The sequence below is a fragment of the Pinus tabuliformis genome, chromosome 8, assembly GCF_031772625.1.
Source record: "Pinus tabuliformis cultivar Carrire ecotype Pingquan chromosome 8, CPIR1, whole genome shotgun sequence".
Lineage (NCBI taxonomy): Eukaryota > Viridiplantae > Streptophyta > Pinopsida > Pinales > Pinaceae > Pinus > Pinus tabuliformis.
In genome coordinates this window covers 1,214,097,301-1,214,114,976 of record NC_142294.1, presented here as the reverse complement: position 1 = coordinate 1,214,114,976, position 17,676 = coordinate 1,214,097,301, and positions in this window count along the sequence as shown.

The window sequence follows — 17,676 nt, the reverse complement described above, 5'->3', positions numbered from 1 at the left end:
TTGACCAATGAACAAATATGGGTTTTAAATGTTATTGGTTGTCATTAATATTGTGGGAATTTCGATGCTGTATATGTGTAATATGGGTAATGTAATTGGTTGTTATTAATATTATAGGAATTTGTATAATGTATATGTCATTAGCTCGAATGTATTAATTTAAATAATTAAATATATTTAATAAGTTATTGAGAATTGTTTAAACATTTTTTTTCAATTTTTTGAAAGAAATAGAATAATATAATTATATAAGAGAATAATGAAAAAACTCTTCTCATTATATTATATAAATATTACAATATGTTAGAAAAATAAGATATGGATTTTATTAGATTATATTATAAAAAGTTTTATTAAATCTCTCATTGTAACCTTTTTTTTTTTCTTTCATAAATTATAATTACAAAAAAAACATTGTATAATAAAAATATGTATAAACCCGGATGCGGGTGTTTCCCAAGAGCATTAATGGAAACCATTAGAACTGCGGCTGTAAGGACCTGCCCGCAGGTGAATCGCGCTCTAACCTAGGTTCATAGCAGGTGAAACCTGGCCAGCGCACAGGTCACAATAAATGGCCCTTTTGGCCGAGAGATGGAAGTAATTGATATTAGAATGGAGTCCTCTGAGCCTTCAAACCATCCACCACTCCTTAGCTGCTGTCCATCACAGGCCAAATTCTCTTGTAGCAGAACAACTACGGGGAGACGCTGCTGGCACCTCTGTTGCATTGATCTTGGGAATGGACACTTCTCCCACTCCATGCTTTGCCCTGTAAATCCCGTTCAGAAGCCCTGTTTTCACAGTCAATCTCCACTCCCGACTGCTCACCCTGCTAATTCGCTCTCCGACCTCGCGGGATGGTCAGGCATAGAATGAGAAGTCGCCGTGGAGGACCTCGAGGTGGCAGCGCTCACCCTCAGGCAACGCAGAGCTCGGCTCCCCCCTCTCCCCCTTAGTACCAGGAACACTCGCCTCCTCCCAGGTCTTTGCCTAGACATCCCAATGAGCGCAGCGGGCGGGGGTGTGGGATGGCTTCCATAGATTTGCCCAACGACTTCAGGCTCCACTCTGCAATTCCTCAGTTGCGCCCTGGCCCTGTCCCCCATGTCACCCAATTCAGGTTCCAAAGTCGCCTGAATCGACCCATCATAGCTGCCAATGTGACCATCGTCTTCACTGAAGAAGATGAGCTGAACAGGGAGCAAGCAAGAAATCCGGCAGAGCTCTCACAGGAGATGCAACATCCAGATTTGGGACGGGTCTTGAGAAAAAATTGAAGGAGGTTGGCCAAAGCTCCGGTCACAGCAAAATGTAGGGAGGAGAAGATGACGAAGGAGGCACACATCAGACTAGCAGAAGCTCTGTAGACGCAGCCCTGATGATGAGATATGCTGGCAGCTCAAGCAACACTCATCATGAAGTGGGGCAGCCAGGTGGTGATGCGAAAGGGAAAGGTATTGTATGGGACCAATATGCGTGCCTCGTGGTCGAGGAGCCACCTGACGAGGAAGGGGACAAGTGATGCCTCATGGTATTCGGTGCCACCCACGAGCCAGATATGCCTTCTGCTGATGATGGGTTGGTCCAGTCAGTTAATGTCTTTGCAGTTAGATTATCTATGCATTGATTTTGTTGCTATGGGGTTAAGTCCAGAGATGTCGAGTCCAGAGATTTTTTGTTGTTCAGATATCGAGTCTAGAGGAGTTGCTGACTGTTCAGGTTTTTGCTGGTTATGTTTGCTATGTCAAGCTTGTTTCCCCAATCTGGGGTAGCTTAGATGGTTTTGATGAACTATAAAAACAATGGTGGAGGCAAGGCCTCGTTGTAACATTATTTTTTCTTTTTAATAGAATTAGTCTTACATAGAAAAAAATAAAAATATGTATAAGAGTAGATTAATTCAATAAAACAAATCTTTTCAATTTTTTTTTTATAGAGAAACTTTAAACACTTTTTTTTTTTTTTTTCTTTCATAAATTATAATTACAAAAAAAAACATTGTATAATAAAAATATGTATAAGAATAGATTAATTCAATAAAACAAATCTTTTCAATTATTTTTAAAAGAAACTTTAAACACCTTACTTAATATATGTTTAAATTCATGTGTTTTTAGATTTTCTATTGTTTATAATTTGGCAAAGATTGTTTGGAATTACAAGTAAATTTGAGTAAACAATAAAAATTAAGATTGAGTCAACAAAAAATGTAGTTAGTTCCAACCAAAAATTCCTAAACATCTAGGTGTTAGACAACCCATTAAAAATATTTATAAACACATAAAATAAAAATAATAATTTAGTTTTAAGATTAAGATCAAGTTATATATCATTATTTTTTTAAAACAATGGAGACATATAGAATTAATTGTTTTAGAAACACATTTTCTTAATGGTTAAGAACATTTAAATTATAATTATTATGATTAGTGTATGATTAAAAATTACATTATTAAAACATAAATACTATTTTAATAAATATTAAGAAATTCAAATAATTAAAAAAAATTATAAATATATAAAACTATGTTGAAAAATCTCACAAACTTAAAACATATTACATTTTTATTATTTAAATTTCCTAATATTTATTAATTTAACCTCCATATGCCACATAATCATAATCATGTGGATATTAATGTAGTCCATTAGAATGCTTAAGTTGTGATATTAATGCAATCCATTACAAGGATTATCTTGTGAAATGATTTTAGATTAATTCTAAATATGAAAAAAATTAATATATACTAATGTGTTGTTTTAGAAATTTAGTAATATAATTTTAATTTGATATTTTTGGATTCATTATGATTGAGTCAATTTTTTTTGTCAAATTCCAACCATAAATTATTTAGGTGATTCACATTACATACATAATTAAAACATATAACTAAAATAAATTCACTACTATACAAAACAGGTAGCCATGTGATCTTGAATCTAGAAAAAAAACCAAGTTGTTCACCAACTATTTTTTATTAGTTAAAATTTCACTCTTACACAACCATTAACATTTTTTATCCTTAACAAAATGGAAAATTGTGTATGGTAAATTATGTATGTATGTTACTTTTAATTTTATTCAACATTAAATTGTTTTGTTGATATCAAATGTGTTTTTTTTTTACTGTTAGGTGATTTCATTGTTTCATCATGGATCCAGCTATTTGGAGTTGTCTTCCATTCAAAGTTCTTGAACTTGTCTTCCTGTGGCTCCCTTTATCGGTTGTGATAAAGTTTAGCACTGTTTGTAAAAAATGGAAGAATTCTTTGCAAAACCCTTCTTTCTTTTTACGTTGCAAGAATGTCTCTATGAATGAATTTGGATTTCTCGTTCCTTTCCTCAATAGTGAAGACAATTGTTTTGCTGCTCAATACCTTAATCAGAATGGCCACATATCTCAATTTCATTTGCGATTCATAGATTCAAGATACAGAGTAGAGTGTATTGTTGGACCAATGGTGGTTTTATCCTTACCAACAGAATGCTCCCAAACACACAACTATTTTGTGATGAATCCATTTACAAAGGCATTTAAAAACATAGGGCCAATACGAATTGGAGACTAGGGATTCTTTTCATTATTGGAAAATGTAAGCAGCAGAAAATATGACTCGATTGTTCTAAAACATATGTATGACAGAATTCAGTCTAAATTTTATGTTTGTAGTAGTCTTGATAGGGTATGGCAAAGGGCTGCTGTTCCATTTGGTGGCACTTCACCCCCTAAGAATGTATTGTTTTATAAAAGTAAATTGTTTTGGCTGTATCTCGACAAGGAGTATGAATATTATCCTCGGTACGGGTATACAATCTATTGGTTTAACATAATAAGAAATGAGTGGGGTTTTGCATTTGTTCCAATCAGTGACATACTGTGTATGTCATTAGCAATATACATGAATCAGTTGATATGCCTTGTCAATTATGGCTCCACTTCTATATGGTCAATTGAAGAATTAGATCATTTCCAATTTGGTCAATTGTGTGTTGAACGAAGAATTGACTACTTTCAAGATGATTAGGGTTTCAGATGGAAGTTGTTGGAAGAAATTTCTGCAGATATAAACAGCAAATGTCTTGGTTACCTTTTGTTTCGAACAACCCATGGTCTGGTTCTTATGTGAAATTGCAGTGAAGTTCCTTTCCTATTATATGACATGATGACTCGCATCTGTTTTCCAATACATATTGATAATTCAACTAATGAGCAGATGTCTCGGTTTTGGTACCCAGCATTGGAGGATTGCAATGATTTGATTGAGTATGGAAATGTTTTTTCAATTGCTCCCCATATGGATTCTGTTGATGAGATTCCACCATTGGATATGGATATGGATTCTTAGGATATTAGTATTCTTAGGAGTTCTTATAAATATTTCCATTTTATATATTCTCTATGGTTGTGGAAAATATTTCCATTTTTGTCTCTATACATACTAAGGGTTGTTATGGTAATATTTTAAAATTATGTTTGTATCGATCTTTGTGATGTAAAATATTTCATATTGTTTCCCCTGAATTTTTCTTATTTACATGTAAATGTTTCTTGTTGTTATGCATTTTGCTTTGCTTGTATAGTTATAATTTCTATGAATTATGTTATACATATTATTTGTATTGGTGTTTGTCATTGATTCTCAAACAATGTTATATGTTTATGTTCATTTTAATATTTAAATTTATATTTTGATAGTATATAGTTCCAAATTTTTAGATATACTTCCAATTCATATAATTCTTAGAGTATTGTGTCCCAATAGTATGTGTTTCGTTTTGATTCTAATATGATACATGGAAATTTAGACTTTTTTGTTTAAGCCATTTGGAAGAATTCATTTCTATTTTTTGCCATTTTGAAATTTTTTGTTTTTGTTTTTAGCCATTTGGAAAAATCCTTATACATTTTGATAAGTTTATATGGTTGGAAAAAAATAACATATACACTTTTTATGTTTTTTATGATTTCCAAAAAAAAACTTGTGCCTTTTTCATTCTTTTTTGTTTGTTTATATTAGATATTTGTTATGTTCCATGTTTATGATTCCATAATGAATATTTTATTATTCATTGTAGACATGTCATCTGAAGGCACAAGAAAGCATACAAGAAAACAAAATTTGTCACCAAAATCATGTGAGAGGTCTAATGAAAGTCATCGTTTACGGTATCAACAAAATAAGGATGCCATAAATGAGCATAGGAGAGCTACATATAATAGAAAAACGAGTGAATCCACTCTTGAAAATGATTTTATAATTCCTCATAAGTATCGTACTATGGATGATATAATGGAAAGAACATTTCCTATTGATAGTTCATTATCAGGATATGCTCCTTGTCGGCATAATCTTGTTGTTCGATGCTCTCCTAAAAATGTTCATAACATTGGGGAAACATCTTGCAATCAAGAAGAACGCCATATCGGTAATGTGGATGCAAATGTCCACTCTAACCCTTCCATGTGTCCAATTGAATGTTTTGATGGCCAAAGGTTGCAAGACATCCATGGTATAGGTAATGATGACATTTTGTGTGATGATTTGGATGATAGTTTACTTGGCCATTTGTTCGATAATTTGGATCCAGTTGCTCGAAACATCAGATCTTCAAATCTCGCTTCTCAAAATAATGTGGTCCCACCAAGAGAATCAGTCATCCCTGATAGCATTTCGCGTGAGATAATGGAGGTAACACAATTAAATTTTTATTTTCACTTCAATAGTGGTTGTTTTATTACATTGCTATATTTACAAAGTTTTGTGTACTAAACTTATGTTATTTTATTCTCTTCGAATAGGATACAACTTGTTTTAATAGAGGTCTAGGAATTAACTCCCAAAGTGTTCCATATACTAATCTGAGAAGTGAATATGAAGCATGTCATAACCTTCCTTTGCATTCTCCTCGATGATCAAATTGCCAGACTAATGTAAATTTTTAATGTTTTTGATTTGCTTTTCATTTTTTAAATTTCTAGTTGATTGGACATTGAATTGTATGGTGTATTTTATTTTCTTTAAACATGACACAAGTCATTTTCAATAGAGGCATACAAATTAACTTCGTATACGTTCCATCTATTGATGTTAAAAGTGTAGAGGAACCATCTCATGGCATTCATCCACATTGCCAAATAAATGTAAATGTTGACTGCATTTGATATTTTTCTCATTTTTTCATTTACAGTTGCCTGGAAATTGTATTTTGTAACATTTTATGGACCAACCATGATCTCATGTCATTAGGTTGGAGAATTGGAATCCAAAACATCAAATTGTAAAACTAATCTAGATGTTCAATGTATTTGATTTATTTTCGATTTTTGAATCTTTCTTTTTTGGACATTTAGTTTTATAACGTATTTTATATTTTTCAAATAGGAAACAACTCATTTGAATAGAGGCATAGAAACTACATCTCGAAATTTTCCATCCACTGATCTTAGAATCCAAGAGCAACTATCTCATAACCCTCATCCACATGAAGACACAAATGTAAATTTTGAATGCATTTGATTCTTTTTCATTTTTTTGGTTTATAATTAGTTGGAATTAAATTTTAAAGTCTTTTATGACAAAGATGTACATCCTCTCAGGTTCGCGAAATGCACACCATAAATTTGGAAGGACATTCTCATAGATCCATCCCACATGATTTAAATTTGTGAAGGGAATCTCATGTTCTTGAAGATGAAGTACATGTTAGAAGAAATTTTACTCTTCCAAATGGTTTTCAACATGTTTCGGCTAGTAGAGATCATATTCATTTTGATGAAAACATGATTGAAGTGCATAAAATATTTCAAGCAAAGATAGATAGCTTGTCAATTGTCCAAATGTGCCACATTTTCGAAGAATCATATCCTGAAATCCATGTTTTGCGACATTTTGAAGGACATGTTTGCAAACGATGTAAGAGTGAAAGAGGAGGCCATCGTTTTTGTCGATATAATAACATGGATCCTCGTGAGAAACCTCATATTTTAGGAGTTCTTACTGAAGTTGAAGAGATGATAATAGCACGTGCGAATCCTATTTTGCAAGTGACACATGCTCGAGGTGGGCAATATAACTATAGTGGTCATACAATTAGCTTTCCTCAAGATATTTCTATAATTGTAAAAAGCCTTCCCCAACATGTTGAAGACATTGACTTTCTAATTGTGAGGAGACATGTCACTCAATCTAAATATTATTAATGTTATGTCAAAAGATCTCGAGTGATGGCTACATTGCTTTTCAAAATCCACCATGATTAATATTATTGAGATGTTGTAATTGATTATGATTCAGTGAATTCTCTACCCAAAAGATCAACAGATGTCTCGTCTAGGCTTAAATTTGTTGATTGTGATATTGAAGAATCTGAGATCAACGAAAATAATAATGAAGGGTTTCCTGCTGAGCATTTGCCCTCTCATACTCCTTCTTTCGTTGCTCGCCTACCAAACGAATGAAGAGAAGTGGAAGAAATTAGAGCATTTCTTGATAATGTTGATTCTTCACATGTTCAAGACATGAATTGGCCCAATATTGGAACCTCTCTAGTGAATGAATATAATACAGAGGGGTTATTAGATATGGAATTCCCAACATTATTCGCCATTGGTGATGTTGATTGGTTGTAACAACGTATTTGTAGTGTTGAAATTCATGAGTATGTATTGCATCTTCTTAGGCACTATGATTAGAGATTTGGAAGTCATCCTTGCTTTCGATATTACCTATTAAACATGATAATGTGGCATCAGAGCTAAGAAACTGTTGCAGTTTTTGCAAAGAAACATTTACATGATAACTCACCTACAATAATTGAAGAGTTGTGTTACCAACTATCTGATTCACCAGATAATAAGTTGGTTGAGCATCTTATGTGGTTTGGTTCTTCTCTAAGAGGTACAAGGGCATACTGGACTAATTGTCGATCTGAATTAACAGACATGATTACTCAGTTAGGATGTCCATCCTTATTTTTTACTTTGAGTGCAACTGAGACAAAGTGGCCAGAGTTGCATAACCTCATGCCCATACATTCACATTCTCATTCTTCAAATGAGCATCATATGAAAATTGAGAATGTTATCCAGTACCCTCATATTGTTGCGACATTTATGCACCACAGATTCAATATTTTTCGAGAGGAAGTTATCCAAAACTATCTTAAAACTAAAGACTTCTCATACAGGTTTGTGTTCAAATTTGTTTCTATACTTTTTAAAATTTTATTATGATTCTATTTATATTGTTTATAGTAGCTATATCTTCATTTTTTTCAGATATGAGTGGGAACATAGAGGTTCAACACATATCCATGGTTTCTTATGGTTAGAAGGTGCTTCTGACATGTAAATACTTGATTGGTCAAATAATTCTGATGTACAACTTGCAAAGATATTCTTCGACAAATATGTAACTGCATGGAATCCGCGTGGCATACATTGTCATAACATAATGGTTCCACGAAGCCTCAATGATGACCCTTGCCTATTGAATACTAGTCAGATTTTCTCTTCTAATCCTCATAATGATTACGAAGAATTGTTAAATTGTGTGCAAAGCCACACAAAGTGTACTATAGATTATTGTTTGCGCAAAAATGGCACTGTTATAACATGTTGGTACAATGCTCCATGGGAACTTTGTGATGAATCAAGATTGTTCATATATGATCAAGGAAGAAAAAAATATGAGCCAGTAAGAAATGATGATAGGCTTAATATACATAACATTGACCTTCTAACAATGTGGTGTGCAAATGTTGATTGCCAGCCAATGCTTTCTCGCTATGCTATGTTGAAATACATTTATAAGTATGCATCAAAAGCGGAAAAAAGGTCTGAAAGTTATCATCACATGTTAACTAGAATTTAAAATTCTATTGCCTCTAAGGATCTTTCTTTATGTGGATATAGAAAGTTTCCTGCAAAAACAATTGTTGACCATGACATTGGAGCACAAGAGACATGCCATATGTTGCTTAAGCTACCTCTTGTTGTTTGTAGTCAGAAATTTGTTTCCTTAAATGTTGGAAGAAAGGTTTTTAGGAAAATCTCAAGGGATGGCTTGAAATGTTAATCTCAGAATACTTTTGTTCAACATTATTAGAAGAGACCTTTTTTCCTTGAACATCTATCTTTGATAGAAACAACATGATCTTGGACATTTAATAGCAAGTGTAAACAAGATCCATGGAAGACTAGATATGTTCATGCTATTGTTCGGGTTTTGCCATGGTTTTATTCTATTAATGGTGAGGCTTCAGAGGAATTTGAAACCTTTTGCTGGACAAAATTGCTCTTGTACAAGCCATTTCGTGACTTTCCTATAGAAATTGGCCTTTCAGTTGAAATTATTATTGAAAAATGGAGGAATTTTCGATATCGAGCATGGAATATTGATCAAAATCCATCAATTATGGACAATATTGAATATGAAGAAGATGGTGATTTTTCTAACCAGGAAATCAATCTTGAAGATGATTTTCAAGAATGGGAGATTTTCTTTCGCTTGGTTCCACCAAATGATGTGAATGTTTATGATATTCACACCCTTGGTCGAAGGGACTTTGATATATCCTTTGACTGGGAAAGTACAACTATTTATGATGATGTTCTAGAAGAAGCTATTAATTTTATAAGGAATGCAAAATCAAGGGGTGATATTGTTGACCTTTCAAACATAAAATTTGCATCTCCAGATTATTTGTCGGAAAAACAATGACTTACTTTTGAAATTGTCTTAACGCACTTTGCTGAATATTAGATTCGTGAAGCTCTTCTTATGATTATTCAGGGAACTGCGGGCATTGGGAAGTCTTTCCTTATCCATTGTATTTTTTAAGCTCTTTATAATTCGTCAAGTAATGGAAGAAGCCCTTTGCTTCTTCTTGCTGCAACAGGAATAGCTACTTTTAATATACATGCAAAAACAATACACTCAGCTCTAAAAATTCTAATTAAAGATATGCAGCCACTATAGGGGTAGTCACTTGCAGTATTCCAAGAAGAAATGTGACATGTTAGATATATATTGATTGATGAAATGAGCTTTCTAGGATCAAGGTTGTTTATGCAAATAGATGCTCGATTACGAGAAGAATTTCCAGAGAAAAAGAATTGTCCTTTTGGTGGCAGATCCATCATCCTTGTGGGTGACCTTGGCCAACTACCTCCTGTGAGAAATAAGCCTTTGTATGTAGGTAATACAGCAGGAAAAGTCTTATGGAACAAATTCAACATTGTTGTCACTCTTGACACAATGTTTCACCAACAAGGGAATAATGAGAAACAATCTTGTTTTCATAGAGTCCTTAATAACATATTAAATGTAGAACCTGTTCTTGAAGATTGGGACTTTCTTATGTCACAGGCTGATATGAGGTTGCATCCTAGAGAAAAAGATTTATTTAATGCAGCAGTTCACATGTTTCCAACAAATAATTTGGTCTCATTCCATAATAGGCATATGTTAAAATCATTAAATTCTCCAATTGCAGGATGTGTCGCTGAGCATTCAAGGCGTTAATAAATTAGTGGTGTTGATGATGATCAAGTGGACCGTGAAGTTTTGTTGTGTCATGGTCAGCGTGTTATCTTGACATCTAATTTATGGGTTGAAGTTGGTTTGGTGAATGGTGCACTTGGTTACGTTAAAGATATATTTTATCTGCCTACCTCTAAGCCACCTCAACTTCCAATGTTCACAACTGCTATTTTTGATAAGTATGTTGGTATTCCATTTGATGCAAACAATCCAAACATTGTCCCTATCACACCAGTGACAAGAGGAAATCGAAAACAAATTCTTTTGAATATGGCATGGGCTCTTACAATCCACAAGTCACAGGGATTGACTTTAGAACGAGCGTCAGTTGATATCGGGAATAAAGAGCAGCAAGGCCTTACCTTTACAGCCATATCAAGAGTGAAATCAATAGATGGTTTACGCATTACACTGCCTTTTTATTTTCAACGTTATGCCAAGATGAAAGATAGTGTGTATGTTACAATTAGGAAGGAAGAAGAGGAGCGATTGAAGTCCATATCGCTATGACATACAACTAATAACATTGTGACCTTCTTTATAGTATGTTTTTTGAATTGATTTTATTGTCCTCTTGATTTACTTTTAATATAATAATCATTTTCATATATTTATTAGATTAATAAATTCATCATACTCATAGTAATATTTGAGAAAGTTGTTTACATCGTTTTTCATGTTGTTCAATTATTTTTTTTTTTAAGTTCCTATTGCTCTTTTCTTTGCCATAGACCATTCAAATATAAATAATGAGTTATATGAACCAATCATTCAAAATCATTTTTATAGCTGGTTCATATGGATATTAATATTGTGGATTCATATTACATCATGAAATGAAAAAATGGAGGTTTTGAATATTTCCCATCACCATGGCCAATTTTCATTTTTTGAATATTGGCCATGATTTTATTCTATTTCCACAGTTTTTTCTATTATATTTTGAAATGAGGCTTATATTTGTAGAATTTTTGATATCATTTGGTTCATGTAAAACTAGATTGTTTTTATTAATGTAACACTATAACATTAAGTTTTTTAACATAAATAGAAATGGGGCATTATGTTTTATGTATATACATATATATCTATGTGTGTGTGTGTGTGTGCGCGCTTATTTATTTGTGCATGTCTTTATTGATTTTGCTTTTGTTTTTGTGTCTTTCAAATGCAAATATGGACAATAATGATGTCATCTATTATTCCAGAACAATACGCGATATTGTTGGAGCTATAAGCTTTCTTTCCTATCTTCGGAACAAGTTTGATAGAAAACATGGGTTCCATCCTGCATTTATTGATGATCATATTTGTGAGCTAGATCAAACAAAAACACATGTAAAATACTTGAAACATGTGCACCAAAGGGAGTCTGGGAGGAGAACAAGAAGGAATTGGTTGGAAAGTGTTAAGTATCGTGATCATTATCCTGTTGATTTGAATTGGTGTTGCTTTCGTCATAGGTCTGGTTGTGTTTTTGAAGAGGCCGCTCCATAGATGACTTTTGAAACATTGTTTGAAGTTCACTTTTGTAGTGGAATTATTTGATGCAAAGAAAACAAAAAATATATGTTAAGACTCAATGTTCTTTCTGTGGTCACAATGTTGGTTAAATTGATTTTTCTTTTAAATACTAATGTTGTTTTTATGTAAAAAATTGTATATCTCTGGTCTTAAAATGTCCTATTATGTTGTTCTTCTTTAAATCCAATGTGTGCAATTTAGATGTGTTTTTTTCATTTATGTTGCTTTGCTCCAATGGCAGTGTTACTATTTTATATCTTTCTCTTACATTTATGATTGTTGTGGTATTTTGTGTGGATCCTTTCACTTTGTTCACATCTTTCATAAATGAAAATATTGTTTACATTTATAATATTATTGTTGGGATTTCATGTTCTAGGTGTTTATATCAATATTCTTGAGATTTATACTATTAATACATTCATGTATTGATATCAATGTATTTATGGCTTAAAATTTATTTATTGTTTATAATGTAGTGATATAAATGTGTTATTATTAATGTAATGATGATTTATCATGTTTTAATGCTTTATGGTTTGCAATGTGGTTCTTATATTGGTTTTGGTTTATGTTTTTTATTATTTTTTGTGTTATAGCATTATTTATGTTTATAATATTGATGCCATGGATTTAGGGCTTAGGTTCGGTTTACTATTTCCTTGGGTTTATAATATTAAATTATTAGGTTTATTTGTTCTTTAAGTTTGTAATATTAATAATTCCTTTGGTTTATTAATCCCCAATATTAAGGTTTAAATAATAGTCCTAAGGTTTAATATTAATCCCTTACATTTACAATGTTTATCCCTTCAATTTATTAACATGTTTCTTTCATAATATTAACAATCCCTAGGGTTTATTGATCCCTTAGGTTTATAATATTCATAGTCACGTGGGTTGATCAATCTGTTGGGTTTAAAAAATTAATTCCTATTAATCCCTTCTGTTTTTAATATTGATCCCTTGCCATTTTTGATCCCTTTGGTTTCTAATATTTTTCCCTTGGGTTTATTAATTCCTTAGGTTTATAATATCAAATTCTTGGGTTTCTTCGTTCTTCAAAATTTTAATATTAATAATTCCTTGGGTTCATAATCCCTTTAGGTTTTAGTGTTAATCCCTTGGGTTTATTATATCAATCCCTTGGGTTTATATTATTAGTCCCTTTTGTTTAATAGTATTCCCTTAGGTTCATAATCCCTTGGGGTTTAGTATTAATCCCTTGGGTTTATAATATCAATTGCTTGGATTTATTGTTCCTGAGTCAAACATGGTTTATTGTAATGTCGACCATGGTCCAACATGGAATTGTGGTAAGTATTGTCTCGATATGAAAATCAATGATGGTTGATCATGTTTATTTTAATGTTTATAATATTTTTCTTAGGGTTTAATACACTGGGTTTATAATATTAGTTGATTGGATTTAATATTATTCCCTTGGGGTTTTAGTATTAATCCATTCGTTTTATTATTCCTTTGGGTTTCTCATATTAATCCCTTGGGTTTATTATTCCCTTAGGTTTATGATATCAATCATGCTAAACCATTGTCAATCATAGCCAACCATGGTCAACCATGCTTGAATGTCACATTGTGACAAGGATTGTCTCACCATGAAAATAAATAATAATCCCTTCGGTTTATTATTCCCTTGGGTTTATATTATTAGTCCCTTTTGTTTAATTGTATTCCCTTTGGTTCATAATCCCTTGGGGTTTTAGTATTAATCCCTTGGGTTTATAATATCAATCGCTTGATTTTATTATTCCCAAGTCAAACATGGTTTATTATGATGTAGACCATGGTCCACCATGGAATTGTGATAAGGATTGTCTCAATATAAAAATAAATGATGGTCGATCATGTTTATTTTTTTTATAATATTTTTCTTAGGGTTTATATACGTTGGGTTTATAATATTAGTCCCTTCGGTTTAATATAATTCCCTTGGGTTCATAAGCCCTTAGGGCTTTAATATTAATTTGTTCGTTTTATTATTCCTTTTGGTTTCTCATATTAATCCCTTGGGTTTATTATTCCCTTAGGTTTATAACATTGATCATGGTAAACCAATATCAATAATAGCCAACCATGGTCAACCATGCTTGAATGTCACATTGTGACAAGGATTTTCTCACCATGAAAATAAATCATGTTTATTTTAATGTTTGTAATATTTATATTTGGGTTTATGCATGTTGGGTTTATAATATTAGTCCTTTAGGTTTAATATTATTCCCTTGGGTTCATAATTATCCCTTGGGGTTTTAGTATTAATCCCTTGGGTTTATTATTCATTTGGGTTTATAATATCAATCCCTTGGGTTTATTATTCCCTTATGTTTATAATATCAATCATGGTCGACCATGGTTGAATTTCACATTGTCACGAGGATTGTCTCACCATGAATAAATCATGTTTATTTTAGTCTTTCTAATATTTATATTTGGGTTTACAAATGTTGGGTTTATAATATTAGTTCCTTGGGCTTAATATTATTCCCTTGGGTTCATAATCCCTTGGGGTTTTAGTATTAATCCCTTGTGTTTATTATTCATTTGGGTTTATAATGTAAATAACTTGGGTTTATTATTCCCTTAGGTTTATAATATCAATCATGGTCAACCATTGTCAATCATAGCCAACCATGGTCAACCATGTTTGAATGTTGCATTGTGACAAGGATTGTCTCAACATCAAAATAAACCATTTTTGTTTTAGTGTATTTAGTGTTTATATTTGGGTTTATCAATGTTGGGTTTATAATATTAGTCCAATGGATTTAATATTATTCCCTTCGGTTCCTAATCCCTTGGGTTTTAGTATTAATCACTTAGTTTTATTATTCCTTTGGGTTTATAATATCAATCCCTTGGGTTTATTATTACCTTAGGTTTATAATATCAATACCTTAGGTTTATTATTACCTTAGGTTTATAATATCAATCATGGTCAACCATTGTCAATCATAGCCAACCATGGTCAACAATGGGTGAATGTCACATTATGACAAGGATTGTCTCACCGTGAAAATAAATCATGTTTATTTTAGTCTTTGTAATATATATATTTGGGTTTACAAATGTTGGGTTTATAATATTAGTCCCTTGTGTTTAATATCATTCCCTTGGGTTCACAATCCCTTGGGGTTTTAGTATTAATACCTTGGGTTTATAATATCAAACCCTTGGGTTTGTTATTCCCTTAGGTTTATAATATCAACCATGGTCAACTATTGTTGAATGTCGCATTCTGACAAGGATTGTCTCACCATCAAAATAAATCATGTTTATTTTAGTGTTTGTAGTATTCATATTTGGGTTTACCAATGTTGGGTTTATAATATTAGTCCCATGGTTGAATGTCACATTTTGACAGAGATTGTCTCACCATGAAAATAAACCATGTTTATTTTAGTGTTTGTAATATTTATATTTGGGTTGACCATATTAGTCCCATGGTTGAATTTCCCATTTTGACAAACATTGGCTCACCATGAAAATAAATCATGTTTATTTTGGTCTTTGTAATCCCTTGGGGTTTTAGTATTAATCCCTTGGGGTTTTAGTATTAATTCCTTCATTTTATTATTCCTATGGGTTTAGAATATCAATCATGGTCAACGATTGTCAATCATAGCAAACCATGGTCAACCATGTTTGAATGAGTCACTCTGACAACAATTTTCTCACCATCAAAATAAACCATGTTTATTTTAGTGTTTGTAGTGTTTATATTTGGGTTTAACAATGTTGGGTTTATAATATTAGTCCCATGGGTTTAATCTTATTCCCTTGGGTTCATAATCCCTTGGGGTTTTAGTATTAATCCCTTAGTTTTATTATTCCTTTAGGTTTATAATATCAATCCCTTGAGTTTATTATTCCCTTATGTTTATACTATCATTCATGGTCAACCACTGTCAATCATAACCAACCATGATCAATCATGGTTGAATGTCACATTGTGACAAAAATAGTCTCACCATGAAAATAATCCATGTTTATTTTAGTCTTTCTAATATTTATGTTAGAGTTTACCAATGTTGGGTTTATAATTTTAGTCCCTTGGGTTTAATATTATTTCCTTAGGTTCATAATCCCTTGGGGTTTTAATATTAATCCTTTGGGTTTATTATTAGCTTGGGCTTATAATATCAATCATGGTCATCTTTATTAATCTCTTGTCTTTGTAATATCAATTCCTTGTGCTTCTTGATCCCTTAGGTTTTTAGTATTTATCCATTGGGTTTACTAATTCCTTAGGTTTATAATATTAAACAATTGAGTTTATTAGTTCCTTGAGTTTATAATATTAGACCCTTTTGTTTAATATTATTCCCGCTAGTTCATAATCCCTTGGGATTTTAGTATTGATCCCTTGCGTAATAATAAACAAAAGGGACTAATATTATAAACCCAGTGTATACAAACCCTAGGATAAATATTAAAAATATTAAAATAAACATGGTTGAATTAATAAAGCCTAAGAATAATAATAATAATAATAATAAATATTATTATTATTATTTAATATTACTAATATTATTAGGAGTTTATATTATTATAATAATATTAATATAATAATCATAAATATATAAATATATATATTTTTTTCTAAGTAAAACTATTCTATTAATATGAAACAAAATATGATTACATCGAGGCTCGGGCCTTAGTAGTACTGAACATCATTTATCAAAAAAATATCTCGACTGCCCCATCGATGGGGAAACCAGTCCGTGAAGGCAAAAAGAACCCACACAGGGGTTATCAGTTTTAAACCAAAAAATATCAGAACATGGCAAAATAACCAGAAAAGTTTTAACAGAACAAATCATTTCAGAAAATAACCAGTCAGCAGAAGAAACACCCAGCTGGCAGAAGGGCGACACCTGGCTGCCAAGTGTCATCTCTAGAGGTCATCCAGGGCGGGTACCTCCTCGATGAGGCACGCGTACTGGTACCAATCATCCTCCTCTGCTGACGCGCCGGTTTGAAGTCCACGTGCGGGTTGAATGCCAGCGGAGCTGCCTGCAGCTGCATGCGGGCTAGATGTGTCTCCCACTCTGCCTCCTGGAGTCTGTGTGTCTCCAAATATACCTTCCGCAGCTTGTTGATTGCCACCCAGCTCCTTGCCATGCGGGGTGGTAACATCCTCGTCCATCAGTTGCTTTCCTGGGTCGTGGGCACTCCTGATCCTGTGAGCAGCCTGCTGCTGCACACCATTGTTCTCCATCGGAGCATCCTATGGGTTGTTTTCATCAGAGAAAACAATGGTGACCGTGGCTGTAATGACAGGCCTATTCAAGGTGCTGTGGAAGCGAAATTGGGTCGTGTGAGAAGCAGGGTGAGGGGGGAGGGGAAAGTTGGCTGTATGGACAACGGTGTCTCTTCGGCTAGCACATTGGAGCTGTGTGCGTCCTCGGCCACTGCAGGTATCAGGATACCTGCCAGAGAAGGTGCCATAAGGATTGGGGATGTCAGAGGAAGGGGAGGGGGAGGTAGAGTCAGGGCTGGGCGTCACGGGAGGGTGGATGCCACCACCATGACATCCTCCTCTTCTGCTACACATTCGGTGGTAGATGCGAGCCATGG